Here is a 22000-nt window from a genome sequence, read left to right as displayed (position 1 = left end):
GTCATCAATCTATTTCCTAGGTTAGCAACTGAGGCACTTGGAGGTTAATTAACTTTAATTGGCATGGCTGCAGTTTAAAGTCAGACCTATCTGTCCTCGTTGACACCCAATGTAACAAGAGTAGTAGTTGGGGCCCAGAGAAGGGCAGCAACTTGCCCAGAGTCACACAGCTAGCTGGTGGCTGGGTAGAGAGTGACTCATCCAGATACTCAGTCCTCAAAGGAGCTGTCACAGTGCCCAAACCTTTGGTGATCTCCAGTTTATATTTAGAGAAAGGACTAGGGACAGACCCAGTGTGACTGGAATCAGGGTACCTGGTGATTAGGGAAGAGGGTTAGGGACACAGGTGGTACTGGGAACACCAGAAGTTCTGGTGTGGGTTTGGTCCAGGTTTCTGAGGACTTTCTTTCTCTTCTATGGACTTCCCTTAAAAGCCAGCTTCTCCACCCAGCCTGGAGGGGGAGTGCTGTGCTACGCTCAGCCTCCAGGTGGCGCCCTGCACTGCAGATCTGGATTTCCCCCACGGACTGGGAGCCTGCAGAATCTCTTCACGGCCATCGGAGGGGTGGTATCTTCTAAGTTTTCTAAACGCCTCTGGACAACAGCCCCCCCCCCACTCCTTCTCCCAAAGCCACTTTACTTAGCTTTGGCAGCAAAGGGCTGGCAGGCCCTGGAGAGATTCTCTGGGCAGGAGGGTGAGAGTAGGGGGGTAGTTTGGGGTCACCAGTTACCTCCTTATACAATTACGAATTTTTCGTTGTTGTTGTTTTTCAGTGTTGGGGATTGAGGCCAGGGTTTACCAATAAGCTGCAACCTCAGCCTTTTCTGTTGTTTTGAGATGAGTCTTGCTAAGTTGCCTAGGGTTACTGGGTGGTCTTCCTGCCTCTGCCTCTTGAGTGACTGAGATTAGAGGCCTGTACCACCAGGCTCTTGCTACACAGCCCTTTCTTTGCCTGTAGAGTGCAGGTGTTTTATTTTCAGACCATCAGGAGACTCTGATGGGATTTCCATGGAGCTCCTGGTCCATGGTAGGTACTCTTAAGATGCTCCCCATAGCCAGTGGGTGGCTATTATGTCATGCCTGCCTGGCTGCTGGCTCTTCCTTATCTTTTGTTTCCTCATCGTGGTGGCCCATCTTTCTGTGCTTACCCATCATGCCCAGCCTTTCCTGCCCACCAGCATGGACCTCATGCTGGTTCAGAGAGGATAGAGAGTCCTTGTTCAGGGGAGACAGCGAGCTTCACAACCTAGCCTCAGACTCCTGCCTCTCCCACTCCCTAGTGCCTTGCTTATGCTCCTTAGCATGTGATAGGCCCTCACGCGGTGCTCAGCCTCCTGGAAGCTGCTTGGGAGATGTGCTAAAACAGCTCTGGCCAGGTAAATGGGAGCCAGAGGAGGTGTGTGCTCCTGCCATATTCTAGTTGGGAGCTTGTGCCTTCCCTGCCTCCACCCCCTCCCCCCTCCCCCCACTTATCAGCAGGTCTTGCTCAGGGTCTGGTCCCTCAGTCCCCACATGCTCTGCTTTGTCCCTTCCCTGTGGTTCGAACTCCAACCAGCTCCACAGCATGAGACCCGCACAGCCACACGGGATGAGTGTCTGGAAGGTCCTGGCAAGTTGGTGTTTTGTCATGGCTGTTCTTCTCTTTGATGTGTGCAGACATAGCAAGGGGACAGATTCTCTGTGTGACACCGGGGACAATGCCACAGGAAGTATTTCGAGAGGAAAAAAGCCAAACAAAACAAAAGTGAGTTCCAGAATGATGTGTACGCTATGGCTGTGTTTATAAACAGCCATTTCTTAGTATTTTAGCACATGCCTGTGTGTGTGTGTGTGTGTGTGTACGCGTACCTGTGGGTTTGTTTTTATTTTGTTTTGTTTTGCATTTTCATGTGTATATAGGTACACATGGATGCTCACGTGTGCACACATGCGTGCGCGCGCGCATGCACACACACACACACACACACACACACACACACACACACACACACACTTTTGTTTTTTGTGTATACCCATCATTGTAGGCAGGGCAGTTGGGAGCCTGCGCATGCATATTTAAGCACTTCATGATCCTACTTCCTCTCAGCAGGCTCCTTAGCAGTCCTTTGAATTACTGTCCCTTCAGGAAGAGGAGGAGTCAAGAGAGAGCTTGAGTTACTACTGTGATCATATAGTTGCCCTTTTTACCAAGTGTCTTAGACAATGTAGGGACCTCAAGACACCCCAAATCTTGCACCCTCTTCCTGACTCACATGCTATGGTCACCTGACCTTAAGTTCTTGATGTTAAACATTAGTTTTTCCTGCCTTTTACATCCAAGATGGTTTGTGTTTACCAGAATCTCTGTCTGTGTTGCTCCCATTTCCTTCCTGAACATCTATGCTTCCATCTGGGACCACTTTCCTCCCGCCTGAAGCACACCCTTTATATTTAATTTTCAAGCCTGTGCTATTCATATGGTTCAAAAGTTGAAAGGGCAGAAGTGTGCCATGATCAATGCCTCTCTCCCATCCCTGCTCCCAGCTAAACACTATTTCCATATGCATTATAGAACATTCTTTGGAACGCGACGCTCATTCGAGAACAGCAGCTTGTGTGTGTGGTCTGGAGTGTTGGTGTGGGAATACATTCCTGTCTCCTGAGTATAGAGATAAGGAGCCTGGTCCAGGCCTGGCACCTGGGAGACCTAGCCTCTTCCGACCTGCAGCATCTCACTCTGTGCACAGTGCACAGGCCTCTCTGTCTGTCTCATACTCCTGGGGATCATAAGGTGCAAAGTTCCCCAGTCCCAAGACAGCTGGTGGTCATGGTTGCAGTTTCATGATGAGTACCACTTTGCATCCCCAGTTCCCTCCATCCTCACCACTACTCATCCATATACAGCCTCATCACCATGGGTGGACCAGGGCAAAGGAGATGAGCGAAGACAGAGTCAGAGCCATGTCATGTCAGCCTGATGGGATCAGAAATCACATCTCCATGTCTTTGAGGGAGTTTCTAGGTGAGCTTAATTGAGCTGGGAGGTACCATCTCACGGGCAGAATGAAAAAGAAAGTGAGCTTGGCCCCAGCACACATCTCTCTGCTTCCTGACTGCGGATGCGACGTGACCCTTGCTCTGCCTCATGTTCCTGCCTCCACGACTTCCTCACCACGGAGGATGGTACCTTCAACCTGTGAGATGACATAAACACTTCCTTCTAGTTTGGAATTTCCTCACAGGCTGGTCTCCTCACAACAAAAGAAGCCACTAATACCCCATCCCAACTCCAGGCCATATGGTTATCAGCTGCACTTTATAGATGAGGTAGGTGCCTAAGGGTTAGGCTGTATATTCAAAGTCAGAATCAGAGGCCAGAACAAGAACCCTTCATGGCTCGGAGGGTCAGAATCCATCCTCCTCACCCCAGGGGCTTTCCCATGGGGAAGCTTTACAGGAGTGTGGGGAAGGCAGCTCAGGGTGATTAGATCTGAAGTTCCGTTCCCATGGCAACCCCTCCATCCCACCTTCAGGAGTGTCTAAAGGCCAATGAGGGGAGGACCATTGCCCAGAGGGGAAGAGTCTGGAGTCAGATGGCCTTCATGCAGTATAACCCAGACTGTGACTCTCATTAGCTCAGTAGCCTCGGGGCAAGCTGCTTTTCCGTTTCCTTGCTGCCTCAGTTCCCTTATCTGTCAATGTCTTTATCTGGTAAGGACTGAATGGGAAAACCCACAGGCCGCACTGGGAGCCACGCCCAGCTCCAAATCTGCTCTCAATCATTACCGTCATTTGCTGTGTGGCTTGGTACAGACACTGTCCCTCTCTGGGCTTCAGGCTCTCTGCCTGTAAGTACATTCTGGGCTTTGGGATAGAGTTCACGGCCTTGGGTGGGGTCTCTCCTTTTGATGCCATGTCCGTAACCATGTCCGTAATTTGCTGGCCAGAACTCAGGCCTTTTCCGTCGTCTACCCCGGTCTTCTACATAACAGCCTTCCCGAGTTGCATGGTGGTGGCTGTGGCTTTGGGCTTGCAGAATTAGGCATGTGTGTGCTTCCTCGGAATGAGTCTGGCCTGTGTTCTTGGTGTTGATGTGTTCCAGCAATGACTGGGCACAGACAGACGAGGTACCTTCAGGGATGGAGAGATGGGAGTAAGGGTTCCAGCTACTCCTGGCAGAGGCACAGGTCTGGGTTTCAAGGCTCTCTGAGAAGAATCAGGTGTGAGGCCGCCAAGGTAGAGCTTGGGGCCCCCAGACCTACTTCCTCCCTATGAGTGCCCCGGAGCACTTGGTGCCAATCCTAGCCACCAAGCGCCATTCCGTGCCCATGAATAATTCATGGCCTCGTGTGCCAATCCGTGCCAGCTTTAATTAGCTTCTAACTTTTTGTCATTCATTTCGCTATGAACACCTTATAAATAAATGATGGGCTGGGGAACAGGAGTGGGGCAGAATGCGGGGGGAAAGAGCCCAACTCTGAGGCCACATAGGGCGTGGGGAGCCTTCAGGGGTGGGCCTAGGGAATCCCATATCTCAGGGCCTCCTGGGGGCTGGCATGCTGCAGCTGGGTGCCCCGCCCTCTGTGGCGCCCTCCCAAACCCGCTTCTTTGAGAGCTGAGTTGCTACAGCTGCGCCCGGCTCTGTGGGCCCACAAAGCCGGCATAGGCACACACGTGTCTATTTTATGGTGGCAGAGGCCCCGGGAGAGGGACACAGTCTGGGGACCAAACAGGAAACAGCAAATGGGGTCTTGCCAACTGAGGGATGAATGGGAAAGAGGGGGCCAAAAAAAAAACCCCTAGTGTCTGTGGTGAGGTGGAGAGGGGAAGTAGTGACAGAGGACACCCAGAGGAGGGGTGGCTGTGGGCACTCACAATAATGGTGGCGCCAAGCAGAGAGAGGCTGTCGCTCATTTTGTTTACAGAGTCCCTTCATGTAGGTTTTCGCTTTATGCCTGAATGACAGTCTAGGATGGTGGTCAGAGAGACTGCGGAGTCCTGCCCGTTTACTATTGGGAAAGCTTAATTTTCAGGCAAGATGACTAAAGCCCAGGTCCACCGTTTGGTAGGCCAGTGGGCTTTGCCTCCCCTACTCTGTCCCTCTCCTCCAGGGGCAGCTGTGTGGCAGAAAAGGTCTTTGAAGGCTACTATAGCAAGGTCCATCCCATCCGGAGACACAGCGGACTAGACTTTGAAACAACAGATTTGGGCTCCGCCTCTCTTCCCTTCGTCCTTCCAGTGTCTTTTATTCTGTTCCTTCCTTTCCCCCTTCTCCTTCTCTTTCTCCTCTCCCTTCCCTTCTCTCCTCATCCTCACTCCATCACTCTTCTCTTACTGCCCTTTCTCTTCTCCCTAGCTCCACCTCTCCCTCCTCCGCTCTTCTCTTTCCTCACTTTCACCTCCCTCCTCTTCCTCCTCCCCCACTTTCCCCTCATCCCCATTCATTCCTCTTTGCCTCCCCCTTCCCTTCTCTCCCTCCTCCTTACCTCACACTGAAAGAGTGCCAGCAAGCCCAGCCCTACTGGGCACCGTGTGTGTGTGTGTGTGTGTGTGTGTGTGTGTGTGTGTGTGTGCGCGCCTGTGTGTGTGTGTGCGCCTGTGTGTGTGTGTGTGTCTGTGTGTGTATGTGTGTGTGTGAGGCAAACACACTGCGACAGGCTGGCGATGCAGCTCAGTGGCAGTACATGTCTGTAGTATGTAGAGACCCCGTTTTTTGATCCATGATAAAAGAAAACATGTCTGGATGAGATATGTCCCTTTCTCCAGGAAGCCAGCCAGAGCCACCTGGAGCAGCGAGTTCTGTCTTCCCTTCGCTGGCCCAGAGTCTAGCTGGAAGCTGCTGCAGATGAGAGAGACGGCTACAGGAGAAGCCTGGGCAAGATGTCCAGGTGTGAGGCAACCGGCATAGCCTTTTTGCCTTTGTTTTTCTCCACCTGAATTTTGAAGACAGAAGGGGCGAGGTCACTGAGGCCACATTCTTCAAGATCCCTAGAAGGACACTGTCTAGGCCACACTGGGCAGGGTGCTTGTGCTCAGTCCTCCTCCCCAGCTCTGCGTGTCTTACAAAAATACCTTGTCCTACCTTAGATTGCATTATCTGCAGAACTTGAAGATGCTGCCCTAACTCCTTGGGTGACTGGCTGCCATCATTCCCCTGGGGACAGCCAACATGCTCACCTTCTGGCCTCTCACATGATGTTACTGCCACTGTCACCTTCTGAGTTCCAGGACTACAGATGTCAGCAGCCAGCTCAGTGGTTCTCTTTCCCTCTATTCCTACCTCTAGCCCAGGGTTTATAGTGTGTCTCACTACCACAGAGCTCAGGGATGCCTCCTTAGCCCTTTGAGTTCCCAGGTCTTCCACTGTGGGGCAGATGTTAGCTTTGAGTCTGTCACATACTCAAGACTAGACAGTAGGCTGACCACAGCCCGGCTTTCTTGGCAGAGGGTCGGCAAAAAAAAAAAAAAAAAAGGTAGGTACCAATGAGGTCCTAGGAGCAGAAGCATGCTGTCCAACTTCCAAAAAGGTGATGGTTTCCTCACCTCAATCATGTTTTGTTTGCATGTTAGTTGGGCACAGAGAGTTTAGGAAGTCATGGTTGGAAACCAGAAGAGCTTGTGTCTGGGGCGGGGCGGGGTGGGGTTATAGTTCAGTGACAGAGCACCCACCTAGCACATGCAAAGCCCCAGGTTCAACCTTCTGTACTGCAAACAAGATGGCAAGTCATCAGAAAGGGTTAGTTGTGGTGACATGGACAATCACTTCATTTTATGAATGAAGATATGAGGCCACTCAGGCCCATTGTCCCACCTCACAGCATCCATATTGGAGGCGAGGTCCCCTGGCTCATCTAAAGCTGAGACTCTAAGACACCCAAGAACATCATCCCAGTTTAGCTGCCCAGCTGCCTTCCTGGCTCTAGCCTGTCAATTCCCTGACCCCTCAGGCCTACTGTAGCTCTTCGTGAGAGGGGCCAGGGGTCTCTTGCTCACCTCCTCAGAGAGGCCACCTCATACTTGAGTTGGGACCAAGGAATCTCTTAGACATCCCATAATGGTCTGTCAGTCAGCCATGAGTTGTGTACCTGTATATATTCATGTTTGAATACATGTGTTTTGTCCACAGACATCTGAGCATCTAAAACCACAGAGGTGTACTTGCTTTTTTATTTTTATTTTTTATTTTTATTTTTTTTCCTCTCTCTTTGAGGATCTGCAGAGTCAGGGGTTTGGGTTTGTCAGCCATGCAGCATGTGGTGTGAAAGGAGTCATGAACAGAGAGGCTTGTCTACATAGTCAGTTGTTGGATGTTAGTGTTAATAAAACTTTATTTACAAAAATAAATGAGACAGATTGAGCCAGTGGGCAGCCATTTGATCCTTGCTCTAGAACACGTGGGTTTGCAGAGTTTGACAATTGTTGTTATTTATGTGTGTGCATCTGTGTGTGGGTTTCTACACATGTATGTGGGTACCTATGGATGTCAGAAGAGGACGTTGTATCTCATGGAGCTGCAAGTCATCCAGTGTCTGATGTGGGTGCTGGGAACAGAACGTTGGTCATCTGAAGGAGCAGCAGCAAGTGTTTGGAACCACTCAGCTGCCGCTCAGCCCTGGCAAATGCTATCAGTGTACTGGTCTGTCTCTGCGGCCCAGCCCAGTTTCCCTTTTCTTAGCTACAAGTTGGATCGGATCTTGCAACCCCACCCCAAGCCCAGAGCTGGTTTGAAGTATTACTCTTAGGATAAAGACTAGCCCCTGGCTGGGGATGCCACCTAGTGGCAGATCACTTACGAGCACGAGCAAGGACTTGACCTGCAGCACCACAGAACAAAACTCCGGAGGAAGGCCAGCATGCCCATCATACCCGTCTACCTTCACCGTGTTCCATCCTTCACTGCTCTATATACCAGTGTCCTTGGCCTTCCTATATACTCCGGCTCTTTTCCACCACAGGGCATTGGTTCTCCTGCCTGGCACTCTGCCTTCTACATTGCACCTGTTGACTGGTTCTCCTCTTCTTCCCTGGTGCCACTGACTGGCTCTTCTCTCTGTTCCTGCAACCCTGGAGGCTTATCCAGCAACCAGGTGGTGGTGGTGGTGGTGGTGGTGGTGGTGGTGGTGTTCTCTCCTTAACTCTTTGGGAGAGTCATGGAGGTGTCATGATTCTGGCAGTAATGTTACACGTTCGTGTGCTTCCTTGAATTGGTTTCTCTTTAGAGGGTTTCCCCGAGGCCATACTCAACCTATTGCAGGAGCTAGCACGCGGTAGCCAATATGAATGAATGAATGCTAAGGGGCTGGAGCTGTAGATCCAGAGCCACTCTGGTGCAATACCTGTCTCCATCCCCTGGCAAATCCCTGGCCTCCCTGAAGGAGAGGAAATCTGAGCTAACTAACCTCCGGGCCCAGCAGAACGCTGTGTTGAAGGTGAAATGAGTTAAGGCTCAGAAAGTCTGGGACGAGACCTTGGCTCTAGGTAGCCAATGCCAATAAGCTGGCCTGTGGAGGGACCGGTCCATTTAGATGAGTGAGTAAAGACTTCCCGGTCAATCCCACTGTCCAGTAGCTTTGAAGGCTGTCTTGTGGGCTTTCATGAAGGTGGAGGACTCTTCCTTGAACCTGGGTTGCTACAGATGGGTATCTTATGGGTGTAGTTACCTGGGGACCTCTAGGGTGTCTCTGACTCAGGGCCCCTAATTTCTAACATCAGAAGCAGTCTGGCTGCAGAGCCGGAGGGGCTCAGGTGGGCCCACAGCCTTGAGGCAAGAGAAGGCAGAGGATGAGAGCCCAGAGTTGGCTAGCAGCACCAAGGACGAGAGGAACCTTTCAGCGACTTCGGGAGCAGAAAGGGGGCGCTTAAAGCCAACAGATGGTGCAGCCTCACCTAGGCGTTGCGCCTTCCTGCTTCCCTAGAGCGTGGCAGCCCCAGGCCTTGCCTCTGAGCAGGCGGGAAGCTGGGGTTGGGTCCCTTTGCGGGACTGTGGACACGCAGGCACGGCTTGGGCACGTACCCAAGGCCCGCTTCTGCGGTCTCCCTCCTGCCCCTTGGGGGATTCCACGGGCTGCCATAGCAGTCGGTGCCTTGGCATCACCAGAAGTCTGCTCGGCGGGCGCTGGTACCTTCCCATTTGGGCGCCCTGCTGGGATCGGAGGCCAATGCCTAGCTCGCGACGGGGAACAGGGTCCCGGGCGCGGGGTGCGGCGCGCGCGGGCGGGCGGAGCTCGGGCGCGGCGAGGAGAGCGCAGCACGTCAGGAGGCGGGGACTGGCGCGGGGCCGCGCGGGGCGGAGGAGCGAGGGAAAGTTGATCGTGGACTTGAGCGGCGGCTGCGGCTCGGAGCAAGACACGATGCACGGCCCGGGAACACATCCCACAGCTGCCGAGCGCTGAGCTGCGCAGCAAAGAGCGGGCCCCGGGGATGGAGCACGCTAGTACCGAGTCCCCCGTCCTGTGGGGCGAGCCTCTTCTGATCTCGCTGCGCGTCTGAAGTTGCAGTTCGCGGGCAGCTAGAGGGGATCGGGCGGCCCGAGTGGATCCCGGAGCGGCCTTTGCGCCGGCAGCGAGACGCGGCGGTGGTCAAGACTGGAGCAGGTGGCCCGTAGGGGCAGAGCCGGTGGCAAGCAGATCCCGAGGCGCGGCACAACGCCGCTCCACCTGCGCACACGGTACCAGGAGCCTCGCGCCGCCCTTCTCTCCCCATCCCCTCTCTTTCTCCCAAGACAATTGCCGGTTGCGTGCCGCCAAAGTTAGAGCGGAAGGGCTGCGACCTCAGCGGGCAGAGCCACTTGTTCCCGGAGCGGTCGTCATGCGGCGAACGCCCGGGTCTCCCCTCTGTCCCTTTCCCTGTTCCAGCCAGCGCCCGGACGCGCGGCAACTTTGATTCCCGGGAACTCCAATTCCCTGCGTGTTGGCTTTAGTAAGACGCGCGCCACACGGAGCCCGGTTTCGGGACCGCTACGTTAGCGGGCTTCGCACTTCACGCATCCGAGAGGGTCTAGGTCTAGGTAGGGTGAGAGAAGGTGCTGGGAACCATTCTGTACCCTCTGAGCTCAGGGTCCCTATTTGGAGCGGGGAGGTGGGGTGTGGCACCTCCACCTCGAGGCTGGAGGAACCTGAAGTCACGTAGTTTTTCTTCCCGTCACCTTCCCAGGCCCACAGGAGAGCCCAGGGGATTCCTGCCACCTTCCTAGTAGTGGTAGCTCTGGGCAGAAGCGTCCCTAGCAGCGTTGGGAGCCGCGTGCCGCTCGTGCTTCGCTTCCCGGGCTCCCGGGGCTGGTCGGCCTTGGGTGTGATGTCTACTTGTTCCCAGAACTGGCCCTTGGAGCAATGCCCCTGTTGTTCATGCAGGTCAGGCTGTGCAGATCCCGCGCATTCTAGGGTGGTGGCTGGCCATCTGCACGGCATTCTTTCTTTCTTGCCCAGAGCGAACACCGAGAGCCACTGCCTTCGAGAGGCAAGCGGAGATCCGGTGCCCTTGGCCACTGCGACCCTGGCCCCAGCCCTGGCGTGATCACACCTTGATAGAAATTAGCCTTGCAGGAGTAGTAACACGCCCACACACTCCGGGAAGCGGACACGCCCATTCTGCACACACTTGGCCATCTCATCTAGAACAGACCTTGACCTTATCCCCTCATCCTGTCCCTTAGCAAGTGCCTGCCTCCCCAGTCTGGATTTTGTATTAATCTGGAGGGGCATGAGGATTATTTGCGGGCCAGCACAAGCCAGGTCCTTGCCCTGAAAAGATTCATGCTGTGAGTGGGGGTGGGCTTGTGGCGCATGGTTGGGGCCAGGTGTGAGGTGGTGATGAGTCAGCCCACTGTGGCAGGAGCTGCTGGAAGGAACGAAAGCTTGGCTCCTGGTGCAGGGGTAGGCGCAATGCGGCCAGCACCTATGGGGGTGGTAGGACCAGATGTCACTCTGCCAGGAGGGGTGGGCAAGAGGCACCTTGGCAGTAGGAATAGCAGAGGCCCGCCTGGCAGAGAGTGCACACGGTGTCTGCAAAGGCACTACTTACTAGTCACTGGTGTGAACAGGGCTTTTACCCAGGTGCTGGAGGGTGGTATTCTGGCCTTGGCTGTACCCCATAGCCACGTCTGTCTCTGCTTTCCCCAGCTCCATCAGTTGGGCCCCTCACAGCTGCTCAGTAAATGGCTGCACGGAGGTTATGGCCACAGACAGTTGGCATTATCTCTCAGTTAACTCCCTTTCCTCACAAGCCACCTTGCCTGTCATTCCACCAAGTGTGCTTCATTTCTTCCAGTTCAGTATTATAAAGGCTACTTGGCTGAAGTGTAGATTGCAAATGCTTCACCTGGGAGGTGAAGGCCTAGGGGTACCTTGCTGCCCAAGGTGCTGCTGGTGGTGGTGGTGGTGATGCGAGTGGGGCTGTGAAGCAGCATCTGCATCAGGGGAACCTGTTAGAAATGCAGATCCCCTATGCCCAACCTCCAATAAAGCAGGCCTTGTATTCTTTAAGACCCGTGAGTGGCTGGCATGCTGTTTAGTCTGTGCTGGGATGCTCACCTAGAACCTTCCAGGGCATAGGAACAAAACATGGATGAAGCTCTGCCCTGGACACCTGTGTCAGGGTTGGGTAGCCCCTGGGGCTGGACCTGCTGATGCCACAAGACTGTCTGTGTCTGGAGGGCTCTAGACAGGTGTAGAGGGCAGTCTGGATTTCTGTGCAGCTAATATTTTGCTATGTTTGCTGCGGCCGGGAGGAGGTGGGTAGATTTCCGGAAAGTGGATGCACAGGTTCCACCTCCAAGATCTCTGGGGTGGGTGGGTGGATGGGTGGGTGAGTGCTGTCCTTAGGCAGAGGGAGCTGAGCAACTGTCTGCAGTCTCAACTGGCTGGCTGGTAACACCTCTCAGTGAGTGGCCACAGAGACGGGGCTACTTTGAGAGTCTGTCGTGGGAACCACACAGAGGGAAAGGATACAGATACCCCACTTCTACTGCCCTAGGGGAGGTCCCTAGCACCAAGCTGCAAGGCTGCTGCTGGTGGTGGGCATGGTAACATGTGCTTGAAACTGGGATCAAAGGCTGGTGGGGCTGATGATGTCACAGGTGAAAGGGCATCATAGGCACCCCAGCCCTGTCTTTGAAATGCCGGTCTCGGCCAGGAGGAGTACAGCTCTGTCGTTGCATAGGTGGCCGGGAAGTCACCAACTGGCCCAGGCATAGGCCTTATGGAGCAGTACAATCAAGGTGCTGGCGATTGCTTATCTATCTCAAACCCAGCAGATTCCAGAGCCTCGCGGTCTTACGGTGCTCTTGAGCTCTGGGGTTGAAGCGATGTGATGTTCTTGTGTATCAAGGCAGTTTTAAAAAATGAACTCAATTGCCTTTGAACTGCTCTGTTTGTTATTCAATTATAGATGTTTTTGAAGCATTCATTTCCCCCTCCCCCCGCTCAACTGTAACCTGGGCTTCTCATGGTACTGCTCCAACCCTATTTGTCCATTAGCAGGTGAGCAAGGTCAAAGTGGACCCAACAGGATGGAACAATTCAGGATGGGAGCATTTGGTCTCCAGTGGGGGCGGGGGGGGGGGCCTGTGCTTCTTTAGGTCATATGGGCGATTCTGTTTTTGTTTTTTTGTTTTTTTTTGTTTTTTGAGACAGGGTCTCTCTGTGTAGCCTTGGCTGTCCTGGACTCGATCTGTAGCCCAGGCTGGCCTCGAACTCACGGAGATCCACCTGCCTCTGCCTCCCAAGTACTGGGATTAAAGGCGTGCGCCACCACGCCCGGCTATATGGGTGATTCTGACACTGCAGGAACCTCCTCCTCCAGAAGCCTTCCTGACTTGGGGTGGAGCTATGAGTGGGAGATAGGCTGCCTCTCCAGGCCACTCCCCCTCTTTCTTCTTCCTCCTCCTCTTCTTCCACCCCCTCCTCCTCCTCTTTCCTCTCCTTCTTCTCTCTTCTTCTCTCCCCACCCCCCCCCCACCCCCTTGCTGTCTTTCCTTGGTGTTTTGCACTGGTCTGCATTGCTCTGGCCTCTGGATATGTGATTTCATTGTGAGAACCCATGCCCTGTCTTTCCTCTGTGCCCCTCCACCCCTAACCAGGCTGCTGCTCAGGTGGTGTGAGTAGCCAATGGTGTGGTGTGCTCTGGCTTAACTGTTTGTCCTTCAGCCTTCTCTCATCTTAGTGTTTGCTGGGCCCTTTCCTCGATCTGACTGTTTGCGTTAGCATTCTTAGGATGGGTGGCAAGTGATACCCAGCTGCTGGATGTGGATGCTACATGCTCTTCAAGCTGAGATCACCAGCTTACACACTTCAAGGGTCCGGGATGCAGATAACAATAGCATGGGGAGCTGGGAATGGTGTTACACACGCCTGGAATCCCAGCTCTTGGTTGGCCGAGGTAGGAAGATTGCAAGTTTGAGGCCAGAGTGGTCTGCGTATGTAGAAAGTTCCTGTTTCAAATAAAACAAACAAGCAAATAAATCAAGGAGGCTGGTGAGATGACTCTGAGGATAGAGGTGCTTGCTGCCAAGCCTATTGGAACCCACAAAGGTGGAAGGAGAGAACCACATGTGAAAGGTGTTGCATGCACGCACAAGTATCACACACACACACACACACATACACACAATTTAAAAATACACTTAAAAAACAAGGAAATTAAACACAAACATGAGACAGTAGGGAGTGGTGGGATCTGAAGAACACAGGGACCACTTAGAAAGAACAGCTAGCTGAAGATACTGCTCAGCTGGTAGAGTGCTTGCCTAGTGTGCATGAGAGCCTGGGATTGATCTGCAGTACTGTATAAGGCACAGTGGTGCACACCTGGAATCTCAGGCCTCAGGAGGCGAAGGCAGGAAGATCAGGAGCTCAAGGTCATCCTCCACTATGTAGGAGGAGTTTGAGGTCAGCTGGGCTATGGGATACTCTGTCTCAAAAGAGAAAAAGAAATGATTCGGGAGACAAGGATGGCATCAGAATAATGTTCCTCCAGGAGCAGCGTGCCTGGGACACAAAAGGTTTCACCTAAGGAGCTGGAAATTTCTAGAGCTTGATCTCAAAGTCTATAGCAATATATATTATATATTGAAAATATATGTGTATATAATACAAGTATTTATATATAAATCATTTGTTGATATATATATACATACATATATATATGTATGTGTGTATATATATATGGACCATCTTCACTTGAATTTACTATGGGAGTAGCTTAGTGCAGTCCCACAGGGCAGAGAATACATACTTCCCCTCCCCCCACCTCCCTCCAACCTCCACCCCCAGTGTCAGACGGCCATATTTAAGATGTAGCCACAAGGAGCCAGCTTCTAGGCTTTCACTATGGAATCTGATCTGGCTCAGCCCTGTGGAGCAGGGCAGACATTGCTGCTCCTCCTCTTGCTGTGCCTACCAATGGGCCTTGGGCCTTTGCTCCTGGGCTCTATCTTGCTCAGTTGATAAGAGGCATGTGGCCTTGGGTCGTGCTTTAAAGACTGGCATTCATATTTGTATGTATTCTGAATCCCGGTCAAGTGTGGGCTGGGATGGTGATGATAATGCACAGCCTGCATGAGTTTTAGGGACTAAGCTGAAACAACACTGTGGCCCTGGGTTCTGAAGGTTCCAGTATGGTATTCAATCTTGCTCGGGCCTTGCCTTTCTCGCCTATACAGTGGGAATAATTTCCAGCTGCCTGTACACTTGCTGTGAGCATCAGTGTGGTATAAACTGTGAGATGCCTGACCTCTGATGTACATAGAAAAGGTAGTCTCTTTTTAGCCCCTTTGATGTGACTTGACTGTAAGGGAGGCACACTGTCCTAGAGGTGAGATGGCCCTTGGCTCTTATAGCTTGGTGATCCAAGGAACTCATGAATTCAGTTGTACCTGAAGATGCATTCCCCTCACCCCCCCCCCCCCCGTGTGTGTGTGTGTGTGTGTGTGTGTGTGTGTGTGTGTGTGGTCTCAATAGTTTTTCACTTGGACTTCTACTCCTAAAGCCAGATCCTTCAGTTTCACAATAAAGTTTAGACCTTGGGCCATCTGATTAGAACTGGTAACATTGTGTCTGTGTACGCAGCAGAGGATGATGAGTAGGAGCTGCGAGTTACAGGTAACATTGTGTCTCTGTGTGTAGCTGGGATGGCAGATAGGAGCTGAGCGTTGCCCCTGACCCCAATCCCCTGACAGGCTGCTCTGAAACTGTGAAGCCCAGGCTAGCCTTGAGCATCTAATCCTCTTGCCTCCACCTTTTTGACTGGTGCAGTTGTAGGTACACTGCCCTGGCATGCTTCATTTAACTGTTCTTTCATGGAAGAATCTCAGCCTATCCACGAGAGCAATGGCAGCTTTCACTGGTGGGCCTGTGCACCACCTGATGGCGGTCCAATGCCTTATGGGGTTCCTCCAGCCCCTCCTAGCCTATTCTGTATCCTTCTGGAGTGCCAGCTTTGCAGCTTCACCCAGGTTCTGCAGTTCCATGTTAGATGGCAGTGAGCCTGCCACTCTCAGCTCCTCACCACGCCTACCATCTCCTCGACAGTTTTGCCACTTGTGTTTGTAGCCTGGATGAAAGAGCTGAAGCATTCTGGGCACTAGCTAGTCTTGCCATTTTATAGGTGGGAAGACTGAGGCCCGAGGTCAAGCAGAGAGATTAACTGAGGTATTTACATGAAGCTGGCCTTAGCCACTGGCAAACTAAGGGCCCAGGCCTGTTTCTCTCACTCTGTTGGGCCCGACATCACACTCCCCCTCCCCCCCACGAGCTTCTCACATATCCTTTTGAGAGATTGGGCATTTCAGCATTGCACTCATCTCCTGTGAGTACTCCCCCTGCCCCTGGCTCCTTGGGCAGGCTGTTAACTGTGTTGCCTTCCTCCTTAAAGGCCATCTTCCATTTGGAGAGGACCCGAGATGCCATTTGTGACAAGGGCCTGCACACCACCTTGATTGTCTGTTTCGGAAAGAATGCTGTAATTTGGGAGCTGGTGAAAGCTGGAGAGGGGAGGAAGTAGAGGAAGGCACACAGGCAGGGGAGGGGAAAGAGAAAAGGAAGGCGGCAGCTTGGACCCTGCCTGGATCCACCTGTGTCACATCCTCAGGGATGTGAACTTTGCCTTCCCTTCTCAGAAGGCCCTGTCTTTCCCTGGGCACAGCCCAAGTCTAACAGCATCTTTTGGCTTATCTGCTTTTTTTCCTGTTCTTTGTCTACAAAGAGAAAGGTGGTATCCATCCTGCCCCAGGCTTGCCTACGTCTTCATCTGGAGCCCCCAGGGGACCCTGGGAAGTTTGTGCCATCTTATTTATTGTGGCTAGGGGTATTCTGAGATCATTTCCAAGGAGTCTAAGACATGCATCCCCCTTTGCCCTGGGATGGGGTCTGGGCTGTGTCTTAGTGACAGATGCACTGATGGTCTGCATCTAGAAAGCCAGTGGGAGACTCCAGACTGTCCTCTGGGGTTCTCTGTGTCCCCACAGCCATGCTTGGGTGGCATTCACTCACCCCTCTGGTTCCGAGCCCACACCTGCTCTATCTCGTTTTTTGGAGGCTTGTAACTGAACACCCGTAGCAGCCCTGCCTGACAGAAAAATCAGCCCAGGCCACAGGCTCCACTGTCTTCTGTCTCCTAGCTACTTTGACAAAGTTAAAGGGTGGGGGGGGGCTAAGGGTGTGCCTCGGTGGGCAGAGTGCAGGGCTCTAGCCTCAGTGCCACAGAAAGTAGGCATGATGGCTCACACCTGTAATCTCAGCACTTGGGAGGTGGAGGCAGGAAGCTCTGAAGCTCAAGGCCAGCCTGAGATACTTAAGATCCTGTCACAACAAAAAGACCAAAAAAAAAAAAAAGAGAGAGAGAGAGAGGGAGAGAGAGAGAGAGAGAGAGAGAGAGAGAGAGAGAGAGAGAAGAAAAAAAAGGAGGTCGTTTTGATAGTGAATTTTATGTCTACACAGTTTTCAGATGCTACCACTTCAACATATCATCACCATGTCAAACTTGTGATACTCTCTTTTCATGGGAAGTCCGTGAGTGATGTTGACAGCACATCTCACTGTGGAACCTTGAGTGCTGGTTTTCCAGTGGCCTCCTGTCCCCCGTGGCTCTTAAGCAAGTCAAAAAGCAGTGTTTCCCCTTGGCCTCTGCTTTAGTTCCTGCCTCCAGGTTGCTGCCCTGATTCCCCTTCTGGATGGACTACAAGCTGTAAGATGAAATAACGCCCCCCCCTCCCTGCCCCCCCCCCAAGTTGCTTTTGGCCATGGTGTTCATTGTAGCAGTAGAAAGCAGGGAAAACTGGGAAGCTGAGAGGTTGGGGGCAGCATGGAGCGTTTGTGGGGGTGGTCTTTCCTCTCGGTCATGGCTTGAGTGCTGAGGTATCTTGGGTGGGTGGGGGTGCTTAGCAGAGCAGAAGGCCCTCCTTCCTTCTCTCCTGGACCCGGGCTGGAGTAGGTCTCGGGTTCTAGAGAAGTCACTGTGTGCAGACACACAGGGCCGGGTGACTGGTGACTCTCCCTGCCTGTGGCTTCTCCTGTGTTCAGCACTGGCCTAAGGGGGTAGCCTTCAGGTGCACATAGGGTCCAGGATGCTGGGCAGGTGGAGGGCATACTCTAGGAGCTCATCTTCCTGCTGCTATCTGCCTCGGTTGCTGAGCAGCTGCCGGAGCATCTCTTGGGCTGGTGGGACTATTACATTCTTACAAAGGATGAAACAGAAACAAACAAAATGGAACAAAACCCAAGTTTTAGAAAATAATAAGACCTCCCAATTGCAAGTGTTACCAACTAGTTATAAAGTATTTTAAAACACCAAGGCCATTTGTTCATTTGGCAGATATTTAATGAGCCCAGGCTGGGTACCAAATGCAGTTTCGGGCTCTTGTACTTCAGTGGTCTCTTCTCTAAGGGAACTTATATAACAGGCCTATGAGTGGCCAGTTTGTGACCTGTGACATGGACTTATAGGGTATCTGAGCTGGTGGTAATGAGAAGAAACATTTATTAGGCACTTACTGTGTGCCAGGTCCAATACTTAGCCTTGCTTGCACCTTATGACAACCCTAGGGCCTAAGACCTACAGCATTATTTATTTTCTGCAGATGAGAGATGGGATGCACACTGAGGCTGTGCACTTTGTCCAAAGTCACACAGATAGCAGGTACCTATTTCAGCAGATTTGAGCCAAGGCTCTGGATCTCCTTAGTCATTGCCACTATTGAGGACAGAGCCAAGTTTCTGGCTAAGCAGATGGAAGCAGATCAGTGTGGACAAAAAAAAAAAAAATCCCATACTGGGGCCACAGAGAAGCAGTAACATGGCTGTGGCTGATATCTGGTCATCCCTTTGCCTGCTGTCAAGCTGAAATGGGATACTCAAATGTCTCCAGTATCTATAGAGAACTTAAGAGTGCCAAGAGGGAAAGTGGTCCAGATAGCCCTAGGGGTGACCCAGGTGGCCATTTCAGCATCTCTGAGGCCACAGGCAGGGCCACCTCTTCACAGCACCTCTGAGCTACCTGTAAGTTGAGGGTCTGAGCAGGAGCAGGAGCTGCTGTGGCTCGGTATCCTCACTCCACCCTGGCCCCTGCTGTGGGGCAGGTGGGCTCATGGCTCCCTCAGCACTCACAGCTGTGCTTGTTTGTCCACAGATGTCCTCAGGCTGGCCTTCTGGCTCTTGCCTCAAGTAAGCACACCACAGAAGCATGGTGGGTGGTTTGACGGTGTGGGCATTGTGCATACTGTCTACGAGCCAGTGAAGTACACAGGATGGTGAGGCAAGAGACCCTCAAAACACACACACACACACACACACACACACACACACACACACACACACACGTGCATGTGCCAGCACGGAGATATTAGTGATGGGGCTGCTGCTGACACAAAACTTAATTCTTCGGACCCGCCCCCTTCTCATATGATAAGCTGGAAACAACAAAACCAAACTCTAAAACCGTCCTGATCTGGGGGACCAAGACTCTCACAAGATACACAGAAGTACTTGACAGAACCAGTGGTGACTTGTACAATTCCTGCGAGGTCTGTCTGTCTGTCATTTTTATTGATTACCACCAATTCAGTACTGTCTGAGCACAACCACCTCCCCACCCAAAGAACAGTGTACCCCCTTCCCCACCCCCATGGCTCTATGCCTCACTTTATAGCCTCTGTCATTCTGACAGTCATCTTCCTGGAAGGCACATATGGCAGCAAATACTTATTAAGCACCACTTGTTTGCAGGAAACTCCATGAACACTCAAAATAGGAATGGGCTGGAGATGCTGGTTTACATCTATCGTTGCAGCACAGGGTTGCAAATGCAGGCCCAGCCAGGGTTACAGGAAAGATCCTGCCTCAAAAACAAACAAACAACAAAAGTAACAGAAATAGAAACGCTATGGTCCTGGGCACTTATTTGGAATCCTGTGTTTGTGACAGTTGTGTTTCTGTCTCTGTCTTTCTCCCACTCTATCTGTCTCTGTCTCTCTGTCTCTCTCTCTTTGTCTCTCTCTGTCCCTGTCTGCCTCTGCCTCTCTCCCCATGTGTGTATGGTGTAGCTCTTTTTGGCTGCTTTAGTGTCCTGTGACTGATTCAGCTAAAAGTCCCCTCTTCTGCCCTTCTTCTCTGACCCCAGAGCTCCCACATCACCTGAAGTGTCCTGGAAGCTGCTACAGGAGGGGAAGGGCAGGGTGTGAGGTGTGAAGGTGGGGTGCTGCAAGTTAGACCAGCATGGCTGACCTGCCAAGCCAGGTCTGCTGTTGCCTAAGGCCTATTGGAAACTGGAGCTTGGCCGGAAGAAGGGAGCCCATGAATAATACAGCGGGCGGGAGGCTGTTAACTGGGTGACCTGGTTGTACCTGCGTGCTTCACAGCTTCCGTGGGAGCCACTATGCAGGGACCAGGGTGTCAGAGGCAAGGCAGGACAAGCACCCCCATTCCTAGTGTGTTCCCCTTTCAGGAGCCCTCTTCTCTGGCACTGGCCTTGGAGTCCTCGTTACTTGTGCTTGTCACTGTACTTGTGTGTGCCTGCCTTCCTGTGTGCCTTGGCCCAGGCTATCTCTGTCTGAAATGGTCTGGGTGAGGAGCAGAGAGCTCCCAGCCTGTGCCTGGGGTGGGACCAGGCTCTGGGACCCGATTTTGCCTCCGTTCTCAGTCCTTTCCGTAGCAAGGAACTGAACCTGGGGAGGCTCTGACATAGTCATCCCCAGGTTTGGCGAGAGACATCTCCCCTCCCCTGCATTGCTAGGCTTAGGACCTAGCGCCCCTTACTGGGGCCTACCTTTTGGCCTCTTGTCCTCGAAGGGATGTCACAACTCCAATGGTCTGCTTGGGAGAGGCAGCAGCTGCTTGGCTTTGGTGTCTTTGAGCAGGCGGTGTGTACCCAGCTTTATCTGTGTGCCCATCTAAACAAAGGGGTTGTGTCAATCTGGAAGCCGGACTCCCGAGTCCAATCCTTGCTCGTCCACTGTGAGTGACCGGGCAAGCTCACGGAGCACTCTGGTATGTTTTCTGGTCTGAAAAACTCTGAATGCCCAATTCAGAGAATTCTTGGGAGAACAAAATTATGTATGTCATGTACAATGCTTAGAAGAGTGCCCGCCACATGGAGAGCGTTGAACACACACTATTTTTTTAATTTTTATTTTTTATTACTGTGATACTGGGCTCTGAGGCATCACAGGTTTGCATGCTGCCTGGGGGCTGCTGAGTCATTTTTACCCATGAGAAAGGCTCCGTGGATTGGAGAGGGGCTTGTCCTAAAGGGGGCAGCCCCTTCCTTTTGCCAGAGGGGAGGCAGGGCATGTCTCTGATTAGACTATTGATGTTGGTGCCAAGCGAACCAGGACTTTTTCCAGTTTTTTAACTGATGTATAGCATACAGAAAAGTGTGAGAATCATACATGTGCAGTCTGAGCTCCTCATACATGTACATTTGGAGCTCCACAAAGCAACCAGTACCACACACACCCTAAAAACTGATCACTAGGGGCCCTTTCCCCACCCCCACCCCCACCCCAAGCTCAGACCTGTTCTGACTTCTAACACCACATTGATTTTGATTAAGTTTTTACGGTACTGGATTTGAACCCAGGGCCCCACTTAAGGCAAGCTCTCCCACATAGCTACAGCCCACCTTATCTTTAAGCTTAGCTAAATGGAGTCATGCAGTATGCTCGCTCTGATGTTCTAACGCGCTGCCTCGTTGGTGAGATTCTGCTTGTATGCGGTCAGCTCACTTCTGTTTCTCTGCACTATGACTGCAACATAATTTGACCATTCTAGTGTGGATGGTCAACGATTTGAAACTGAGCTATCACACACACAAAACCGGGATCATTATGAACATGTGTGTGTGTGTACGTGCACATGCCTGTGTGTACTTGTGTCTCGGCATAGACACAAGCATGTGCAATTATCTTAGTCTGTCACTGTACTTGGACAAATACAAACCCATGGCTTGACTCTGACAGCTCTCTTGACACTGACTTGATACGTGATAGTGTGACTTCCTAAGTTTTGTTTCTCTTTAAGACTATTCTTTAATTTTGGCTATGTGCATTTCCGTGTAACTATTAGAAGCAGCTTTAACATTCCACAAAAGCCCTGCTGAGATTTTGATTGCAACTGCATCGAGGAAAATCGACATCTTTGCAATATTGAGTTTTCCAATCCATTAACAAGATGCACCTCGCCATTTATCCATGTCTTAATACATTTCTTTCAGGAATGCATTTAGGAGCCGGTAGCATTTCTTACTTCTTTTATAAGATTCATTTCTATGTGTCTTATGTTTTTAAGTACTGTTGTGTGTGATATTTTCTCATATCCAATCACTTATTTGTCATAGAAGTATGAATGGGTAAAGAATATGGCCTGTATCTTACAAACTTTGTTAAATTTCTTTATTAATTCTGAGAGTTCATCTACAGACTTTAAATATAATTTAGGACATGCGACCATGTTTTCTGCAGAAATACTATTTTTATATGATGCTCTTGGAGACCTTTTTCTTGTCTTATTGCGATAGCAGAGACTGAAAGCATAA

General features: G+C 51.8%; 1 protein-coding gene across 1 annotated transcript in view; it reads left to right on the top strand.

Moving 5' to 3' along the window:
- The first annotated feature begins 9292 nt into the window (after nt 1-9292).
- CDH23 (cadherin related 23) overlaps nt 9293-22000 on the top strand; it is a 382149-nt gene continuing 369441 nt past the window's right edge. Inside the window, exon 1 of the mRNA XM_084751804.1 lies at nt 9293-9647. The gene's annotated coding sequence lies outside the window, so the exon portion shown is untranslated. The remainder of the gene's footprint in view (nt 9648-22000) is intronic.

This window comes from Acomys minous, assembly GCF_964271855.1.
Source record: "Acomys minous genome assembly, chromosome: 13".
Taxonomy (NCBI): domain Eukaryota; kingdom Metazoa; phylum Chordata; class Mammalia; order Rodentia; family Muridae; genus Acomys; species Acomys minous.
This window is presented reverse-complemented; position numbering and strand designations above follow the sequence as displayed.